General features: G+C 43.7%; 1 pseudogene; it reads right to left on the bottom strand.

Annotated features, from left to right (window-relative positions):
• Positions 1 to 7,906: 7,906 nt before the first annotated feature.
• On the bottom strand, positions 7,907 to 8,066 carry LOC128328604 (uncharacterized; annotated as a pseudogene).
• Between the last annotated feature and the right edge of the window lie 1,325 nt (positions 8,067 to 9,391).

Here is a 9,391-nt window from a genome sequence, read left to right as displayed (position 1 = left end):
ATATCCCCCCGCCAACGCATGCCCGGGATCGACAGGCAAGAGGTCAGGGAGAGGATCTGCATATGGGGTGGATATTTGAAACAGTTCTGCTTTTGATCTGTCACTAAGGATGTCAAAGACTGGGACCCTTTAATGTTGTTCCATAGAACAAAGGGAGGAATTGAGAGCCATATTTGTCCCTATTTCCAGTATAGCTCCATCCTGGATTCCATGTGTTGATTGCACTAGTGTGACAACAAAATGGAGCCCAGGACGGAACTGCCTGTTAACTGTGCAGGCAAAGTTGGGTTGGATAATTCAATTCACTTGTGTCACCAAGGCTCTTTGTGGTTAATCTAATAACTGCATGTAGAACATTATACCTGTAGCACAGCTTTGATTGTCAATTGTCATATTTTATTCCATTACTGTTCACACTACAATATTTGGATTGGTAAGGTATCTACATATATCATGAAATGAATTGTCTGTTTTATCCATTCAAGAAATAATTCAGTTCATAAAAGTGGTTCAAGTAACATTCTTAATAAACAACATGTTTTGACCTGAGCTCACAAGTAGTATACGGACATGTCAAACTCCACATGCTTTTGTTTCCAAACAGAAGCACATGGCTGGAGAATGATGTCATAGTGCCCACGTGGGTGCTGATGTCACGGGAGCTGTCAAAATGCACTTATGTCACTGGAAATGGCCAAAGGAGGGGCTTACATCACAGGAAATGGTCAGAGGAGACTTCCACATGACCAGAAAGGATCAGAAGTAAAGGTCTGCCTTCACCCCTAGAATTCTGGCCCCCACCCTCCACTCTCACCCCAGAATATGTCCAGGCACGTCCCAAAGGTGGGCATGTGACCCCTCTATGAACACACCTAGCCATCCCGAACCAATAGGAACAGGTTTCAAAGCCCAGAAAGGCCCAACCACTCACATGTGATAATGGGTCAGTGGCCATTTTGTGTAACTTTATTGGCCAAAATGGGGTCAAGTGTCCCCTCTACGAACAAAACCCACCACCCAGGTCCTATGAACAAGGCTCCACCACTTTGCCAGCATGTGCATAGAGCATAGAGGGGAAGAAAACTTCCTTCAGAAATTGGAAGGCCTGCCCAAATGAAGAGATCAGAAAGCAACACAAACTCTGGCAAAATAAATGCAAGGGGCAGGTGAATAGCCCGTGTCCCTCTGAGCCATCTTGTTTTTGCAGACTCACTGTTTGTGTGATCATGGGGTCCTCCAAGAGATCATTGGAGCTACCTGTGCTACTGACAGTTGTAAAACATAGCCCAAGAAAGCATTCTATTAGCACAAGTTCTGATGATGATAAGTTTTCCACCAAAGCCCACTAATTTCCTTTCTTCTCACAAATATGCACATGCACACTTTTTAAAAAGCAAGACTTTTTTGTCTCTGTCTAACAATATAAACATTTCTGGGATATATCCTTAGGTTGCAAGCAGAGGCGTATCTAGGGAAAACAGCACCTAGGGCAAGCACTGAAATTGTGCCCCTGTCCAAACATCTGACAGAGCAGACCATTATTTCTTAGATGGTTGGTAACCCCACACAGTAATTAATGTATGTAGCAGGAGGCCAGAACGCAAGGCATTTTCTTTCCCATTTCACAAATAAGTGTAACCTAGAAGCAGCCTACCCTTCTATTTGAAGAATCCTGATTCCAGAAGCAGAGAAATGGAGAACAACAGTCTATAGGGTTGCCACCCTTTTTTTAAACCAGTGCTCCTGTGCCTTGAACAGCAGTCTGTGAGAAACAGAAAGTTAGCAACTGAAGCCTTTCCTACTATGAAAATGCAGGGCTTCATTACTGGGAGTTGGGCTGCTATTAAAGGTGCAGGAGCAGAGCTGATTTAAAAAGTGGCAAGCATACAGTACCAAAACACAGAGTGGGGACGTTTGCAAACAGCTGGCAGCAACCAAAAGCAAATAGCAGCAAAGTTTAGCTCCTAATCAAGTCACAACTTTGAGAATTCCTCAGCTTCATTCATGCAAACAAACAAACAACTATCGTCCCCCTCCCCAGCAAGGCTCTTCTCCAAAAGCACAATAGGCACCAGCAGCAGTTTAGCTCCTAGGCAAGTCACCAGTTCATGCAAATAAATGCACAGCCTGCCTGCTTATCTCGCCACCGAAGAAACACAAAAGAAACCCACCCACCCATCCCTGAGCAGCAGAAGGAAGGCAGAAGGAAAAGGGAGGGAGAAGAGAACGTTGGGGCTTTGCCTAAGTTCAAGAGGAACTTGAACTGTTCTGTTCTTAGGGAGTGTATGGGGAAGGCATCAAGGGGCAGCTGGTGGGGGGAGGCACTGATTACTCCAGCAGGGCTGGCTGTGGTGGAGCTTCCCAGCAAAGGGTGGGTGGGGGAGTGCAGAAGGAGGCACCAGGATGGGATTACTTGAGACTGAGGGCTCCTCCATGTCCCTCACCAGTCCTGGCGGTGTCCTCCTCAGCTCAGCTGCAGCCCTCCAAAGCACCATCACTGCCTGACGTGGAAGAGCTCACTCTGGGTATTTGGAGCTTGAGGCCACGCCCCCTTTACATGTGACATCCGCACAAAGGGGGCGTGGCTTCGAGCTCCAAAGAGCCCGAGCGAGCTCTTCAGTCTCTCATTTCAGGCAGGCTTGCTGCCTAAAAGCATCTATTCTTCCTTTCTCTCCCTCTCTGGAGGGAGAGAAAGGGGAATAGACGCTTTCAGGCTGCAAACGCTGCTTGAAATAAATGGCAAGTGCTCGGAGGGCTCCCAGTGGAGGAGGAGCGCGGCACTCCCGGAAGGACTGCAGCCCATGAGAGAGTGCCCGCCCTTCTGCCAGCGCCCAGACTTGAATGGCGCCTGTGCAAAGGGTGGGGGTGCGGGCAGGCCATCCACCCTGGCAACAGTAGTGGGATTGAAGGGGGGCGGCGGGGGGATAATTTTTTTATTTTTTAAAAAAAATTAATTGTGGTGGTTGGGGGTGAGGGGCGGGGCATGGCAGGCACTTTGGGCGCCCCCCTGCAATGGCGCCCAGGGCACGTGTCCTGCCTGCCCCCCCTTGGTTACGCCCCTGGTTGCAAGCCTATGCACACAGCAGTTACCGGAGAGTAAGCCCCCATGAGTTCATTAAGGCTTTGACTTGGAAACTGTATAGAATGGTTGCAATCAGGGCTGCTATGATTTAAATCATGATTTAAATCACTTCACAGGACTCCATTTTAATTATTTAAATCACAATTTAAATCACTAGTCAAGCAGATTCTATTTAATCACCATTTTCTAGTAAAAGTAAATTCTTGTCTAATATAACCTTCAGAGATGTAATGCATATTCAGAGATCATAATGCTGTTTCATTCAGGAAACCAGGCCTTGCATTTCTTTGTTGCACTTTTTGCATTTTTGCACACATGCCTGAAACCACATGTACCCACATGTACAGAAACGTCTTTAAAATATTCCCAGGTGAGTTCTCTTTTAAGCAGAGAGGTATGCAGCCATGATAGGTGTTTCCCTTCTAAAAATGGAGGATACACTTGGAAAAGGTTTCCTCCATGTTCCTGTTGCTTGTCCAGATCTATTCCATCCTCCCCAAATCCTCTAGTCATTCCTTGGCCTTCTTTATCCCGATTCAGACACTATTCTGTGGAAGTGTACACATGTTGCCATGAATTACTGTACATGGGTTCATTTTAAAATTCAAACCAGGATACAGGCCCTTCGAATGCATGGTACAGATAGGAAGTATAATGCTGTACCTGTGTAACATTTGAATGACTGTAACTGTGTGCAGATTTGTACCTGTGTGTACACTCATTGTACAATTGTTGAACATAATGTGTGAATGGACCAACAAGTTTACAGAATATAATTAGGAGTTATGATTAACACTCATGATATCTTTGACCTATGTTCTTTTTTCAAAAGAATAATAAATTGGTTTAAAAAAAATAATATCCAATTTAGATTAAAAAATCTGGAATATTCATTCACACACACACACACCACACACACACATCATTGGTTTCTATCAACCCCGGTTGCAATTCTATGCAACATTTACTTTATCAGTTTCGAAAAATTAAGCCATATAGATCACAGGCCTGACAGAGAATTTATGTTGAAGATCTTTCCTTTCAATACTACAATCAGCCACCAAAGTTTTAAAAAACAAAATAACCAGCAAATAAAACAAAACAAAAACTGATGTAATTAAGGCCTAGAGAGAGAGGTGCTGCTACTTGAATATTTTGGACTTGCCTGTTTTCCAAGCTTTGCCTGTTAGGTTGGCTCATAAATAAAATTCAAGAATGTCAGAATTCTTAAATTTTTCTTTTAAAAATACATTTTGTCTTAACGACACATTTCAGACAGGATAGGGTTGAAATTGTCCAATTAGTAATTTCAGTTAAAATATCATGGTGTTTTTTTTTTTTTTTTTTTAAACCAGCCTCCCAAGAAGAGAGCGAGTAAGAGAAAGTTGAGGGAGCTAGCAATAGGCTTTCCTTAAAGTCCCCAGAATTAACAAGAAAGGAGGTGGCTGTTATGAAAAGAACTCCCCAGAAGAAGTATCAATCCACCATATCCCCCGCTTTTTTTCTAGATCTCTGAATGTTACTAAGATTTGCTAGTGAAATTTTAAAAGGGGTGGGGGAGGAAAGGAAAAGAGAAAAGTTTCCAGCAAAAGCTGGAGCCCCACCATAGCCACACAAACTGCAGGTCCTGGAGCAGTAAAGTTGAGAGACAGAGGGATGCATATGTTACTGAATTGAAAATGATGCCTGCAACTTATAGTTAGGTGGGTAACATGCCATCTGCAGGTGGAGATCTTTGGGACTGTGCCCAACTTTGCCCCTGCACCCCTGGAACCGTTATAAATGGGTGACAGGCAATTTTACATTACCCTCTCCTGTAATGCTAGCAAGAACACTAGTTCGGCCTTTACTACCCAATTAGCAAGGCCCCGGGTTGAGATACAGTGTGTTAAAGCAGATACCCCCTCTCGAATATGGGGGGGGTCTGGGTATACACGTGTGAAGCCATATTAGTGTGAGATTCTGCAGAAGTATCTGACCAAGAACCCATAGCAGGATTCAACAACGGGAAAGTGCCTCTGTAGGTGGACCATGTTCGGTAACCAACTGTTCATCAGCACCCTGTGGATCAGCAGATGGGTTTGATTGAGACACCTCTGTAGGATCATCAGCAGATGGTGTGGAGGGGGTTATTAAAGAATTAGCAACAGAGGATGGCTTTTGGCCCCTACAAGTGTTTATGCCCCCCTCCCCTCAATGTGTGATGGTACAGGAATACATGTACTCATTTTCTGAAACTTGAAGGCCTCGGACAAATCATTACAGAGTCTCAGGACTGTCTTCTGGTAATCAGTAACTCCCATGGCTTGTTCAAAAATCTGCAAAGCAACATTTTTAAGGACATCAAGTCAACTAGCCATCACCCTCAGCCATTCACAATGGTCTTTCACACACACCACCAGATTTGGTGCGGCATCAGCATTGCCTGGCTCCTCATCAGCGAGTTCTAAAAAGAAGAACATGATGGAGTTAGAAAACTATAAATCAGCCCACCCCATAAGGTGGTTGTAATTTATTTATCTAGATATGTATACCCACATCCCTGCAGTACTCTACTGCTTGGGGGTGGATCAGAGGCTCTTATTTCAAAAGGGAGCACATTACAAAGTCTAGGGGCTACAATGGAGAAGGCCCATTCCCAAGTAGTCACTAGAAGAGTTGGTGGCAGCCGCAGGCAAACAAGAACATTAATAAAATAGATACAATGTAAAATAAGACTAATAAAGTTAACCAAATTAAACTAAACAAGCTAAAAGATCAGACTAAACGCACAATTAAAATTACAAATTTTTAAAGTTTCAAATTGAAAGTCATTTATTAGCCAAAAAATTGAGAACTATCAAAACTACAGCCTCTTTAAAAGTATATGTTTTTAATTGGTTGCTAAAAACACCAAGTTTTTTTATTCTGAATACTTTAAGACTAGTGCCCCAGGTGAAGACAAGAACTCACAACCATGGCATTGCTTTGTGTTGTGCTTTTGTACAAATACCCTATGCTATCCATTGCACATGTGTAATCATTCTATTTATTAATGGGGGGGGGAGTCATCTAAAAAGTCTTCTTAAAAACATGGGTTTTTAACTGTTGATGGAACACACACACACACACACACACACACTTAGAAATCTATGTTCTACACAGCAGTGAACATCAATGAGAGTAAAAACTAACTTTTTGATTGAGAATGTACATAGCATATTTGTCTGTGACCTTATTGTGATGTTCCCCATCCATTTATGTTGTAAGTGTGATACTGCAACAGAGTTTGGGCTGTTCCAGATTAGAAGCTGGAGAAGCAAGACAAGTAATATGAGGAAGGAAGAAAATTATGTTATCAAATATTATTTCTTGTTTACACAGTCAGACAGGTGTTATTGACTGGTTTGTTTTATCCAGACATCGAGTCCTTCCCAAGGACCTGGGATGCCAGAATTTTATCATCAATACTGTTGGTTATTATAGATATTGTCGCAAAATATAGGCTGTTCCCAGTAAAGTTGCTTTTTGTAATTGGCTGATGGTGATTTCTGTGGCTCCTATGCTCTTCAAGTTGCTCTTCAAGTTGTTTTGGAATTGCACCTAGGGTGCCAATTACCACTGGGATTATTTTGGTCTTTTTCTGCCACAGCCTTTCAATTTCAATTTGTAGATCTTTGTATTTTGTTATTTTCTCTATTTCTTTTTTTTTTTCCTATTCTGCTATCCCCTGGTATTGCTATGTCGATTATTTTGACTTGTTTTTCTTTCTTCTCGACTACATTTATATCTGGTGTATTGTGTGGCAGATGTTTGTTTGTAGTCAGAAGTCCCATAATATTTTTGCATCTTCATTTTCTACAACTTTTTCAGTTGTATGGTCCCACCAATTTTTGGCTACAGGTAGCTTGTATTTAAAAATTGGTTATTATTAATTCGATTTCTATACCACCCTTCCAAAAATGGCTCAGGGTGGTTTACACAGAGAAATAACAAACAAACAAATAAGATGGAACCCTGTCCCCAAAGGGCTCACAATCTAAAAAGAAACATAAGAAAGACATCAGCAACAGTCACTGGTGGTACTGTGGTGGGGGTGGATAGGGTCAGTTACTTCCCCCCTCCTAAATAAAGAGAATCACCACGTTAAAAGGTGCCTCTTTGCCAAGTTAGCAGGGGTTATTAGAAGAGAAAGAGGAGAAACATGCTCCATGCTCCAAAAAAGACATATGCACGAACGTGCGCACACGCGCACACACACCACATAACCAAACCTTGAGAATACTAAAGAGGGCAAATGGGATAATAATATACTGTACATTCCTCCAAGTACCACAAAGCAGTATTTTACCCTCCCAACCACCACGGAGACAAGTTAGATTAAAGGAGCAGTGATTTGAGCCTGCCATTTCTAGCCACTACACAATAACAGAAGAAACACAACTCCTAGAAGCAGTACTAGGAGCTTTAAAGCAGGACTGCATTCTGACAAAGAGCCAGAATCTATCCACATTCTATCTTAGGGCCTCAGTTCTCACACACTTCCCAGGGGCCAGCATCCAGAGCAAATAAGTTAAACTTAGTTGCATTAAACACACACACACACACACACACACACTCGATTTTCACCAGAGCACTCTTGCACAAAACTTCCCATTCAGACAGAGGTGGCATACCATTTCTTGTGCAAATGTTGCACACAAACACGAGCACTGTTCCAGTCAGTAGCACAAAACTAACCTGGAGCACAAGCTCCAGACTTACAATTAGATAGAACAGTCTGGCACGCAGATGTTTTGATGTCAGCCAGGGATGCAGTTTGATGAGTCTGCTTTAAAAACTAGAACCTGTTCACTTGGCTACAGAGATAGGGGCCTTGTAAAAACACTTAAGAACCTGGCAATGGAACAAGTTGGCTCTTGAACACAGGGCAGCTAGAGTTATTACATGCCTTTTCTGACACCACATTCACTGGAGAAAGTAATGAATGGGTAACACAAAGGGCAAAGTTATATGTAAAGTTACACTTACAACATACAGAACATGAATCAATGTAGAGTTGTAACGTATTAAGAATATGATACTCTGTGTAGAGTGTCAGACGCTGCAGTGTATGTACTTGAGAAGGCACATATTCATATCATAGTTTAGTGCTGTCCAAGACCATGAGTAGATTGTGAGGAGATTCTCACGATCCACTAAAAGCGGGCTAAGGGAGCCTAGCCCGCTTTTAGTGGATTGTGTGCTGCCATGGGAGCCAGCGGCTCCCGGCAGCAAACCCCACTATTTCCCCCTCCCCTTAACCGAGGTTAGCGGAGTTAGTGCTCCGCTAACCCGGTTTTTTAATCGTGAGTTGCTGCGGCACGGCTCCGCACCGCAGCAACTCACAAGGAGACCCCTGATGGCGAGGCTAAATGCAGCCTCCTGGCTCGGGGGTCTCTCCAGCATCATGCCCTGCATGTTCTTGCTCTCCGCGTGGCCCCAGAACTCCCCAGACCCTGCCGGCTCCGGCCACCCACAGCGGCCGTTCTCCTCGCACACCCCATCTCGGCGGTTCCCACTGATTGTGGGAACCACCTCAGGGTCTACATCTGAAAAAAACAAAGCAGCACGATAATGGACCAGTCATTTCAATGTGGTTACTAATTGTTCAATGAAAAATAATATTTTTCCATTAAAATAAACCTGTTATTTCCTCAAGGTGCAGATAACTACCACTTAAAGCCCCCAAAAGGGAGAGCTGTGCCGGTATGGCCTAGCATACCTAATAGTCACAGCACATCTCTCTAAAACTTTGCTCCCCAGAATAGGAAGTGATAGTACTACTATGTGCAGCTTCTCAAGTGGCAGGCTGCCCAACACATGGCTTTTTCTAGCCATGGGAACAGGGCAAAACAGTGGGTTGGGTGGCAATGCCCCAAGGGGTGCCTGCCACAACCCAGATTCCAAAGAGATAGGGCAAAGAGCTGATTTCTTAGGAATTGTTGAAGTTTACGCGTCTTTAAGGTTCCCCCCCCCTAGGGAATAATGGAGGTTTCAGCAGACCCATAACTCCATCTGGGGGGCACTGGGGTGGCCAGGAGTGAGTGGTGGTGTAGTGCACCTAGGGTGCCAACCACCCTCATGGGTTGCTAATCCATGGGGTGCTGGGTTCTGTTATTTCTGAGGTGCTCTGAGTGTAGATTCTCTGGTAGCATATGAGATTTTCAATGACAAACCATGAATCCACTGTCATATGCTACCAGAGAATCTACACTCAAAACGTCTCAGAAACAACAGAACCCAGTACCCATGGATTAGCAACCCATGGGGGTGGTTGGCACCCTAGGT

Source organism: Hemicordylus capensis, chromosome 5 (genome assembly GCF_027244095.1).
Source record: "Hemicordylus capensis ecotype Gifberg chromosome 5, rHemCap1.1.pri, whole genome shotgun sequence".
Lineage (NCBI taxonomy): Eukaryota > Metazoa > Chordata > Lepidosauria > Squamata > Cordylidae > Hemicordylus > Hemicordylus capensis.
This window is presented reverse-complemented; position numbering and strand designations above follow the sequence as displayed.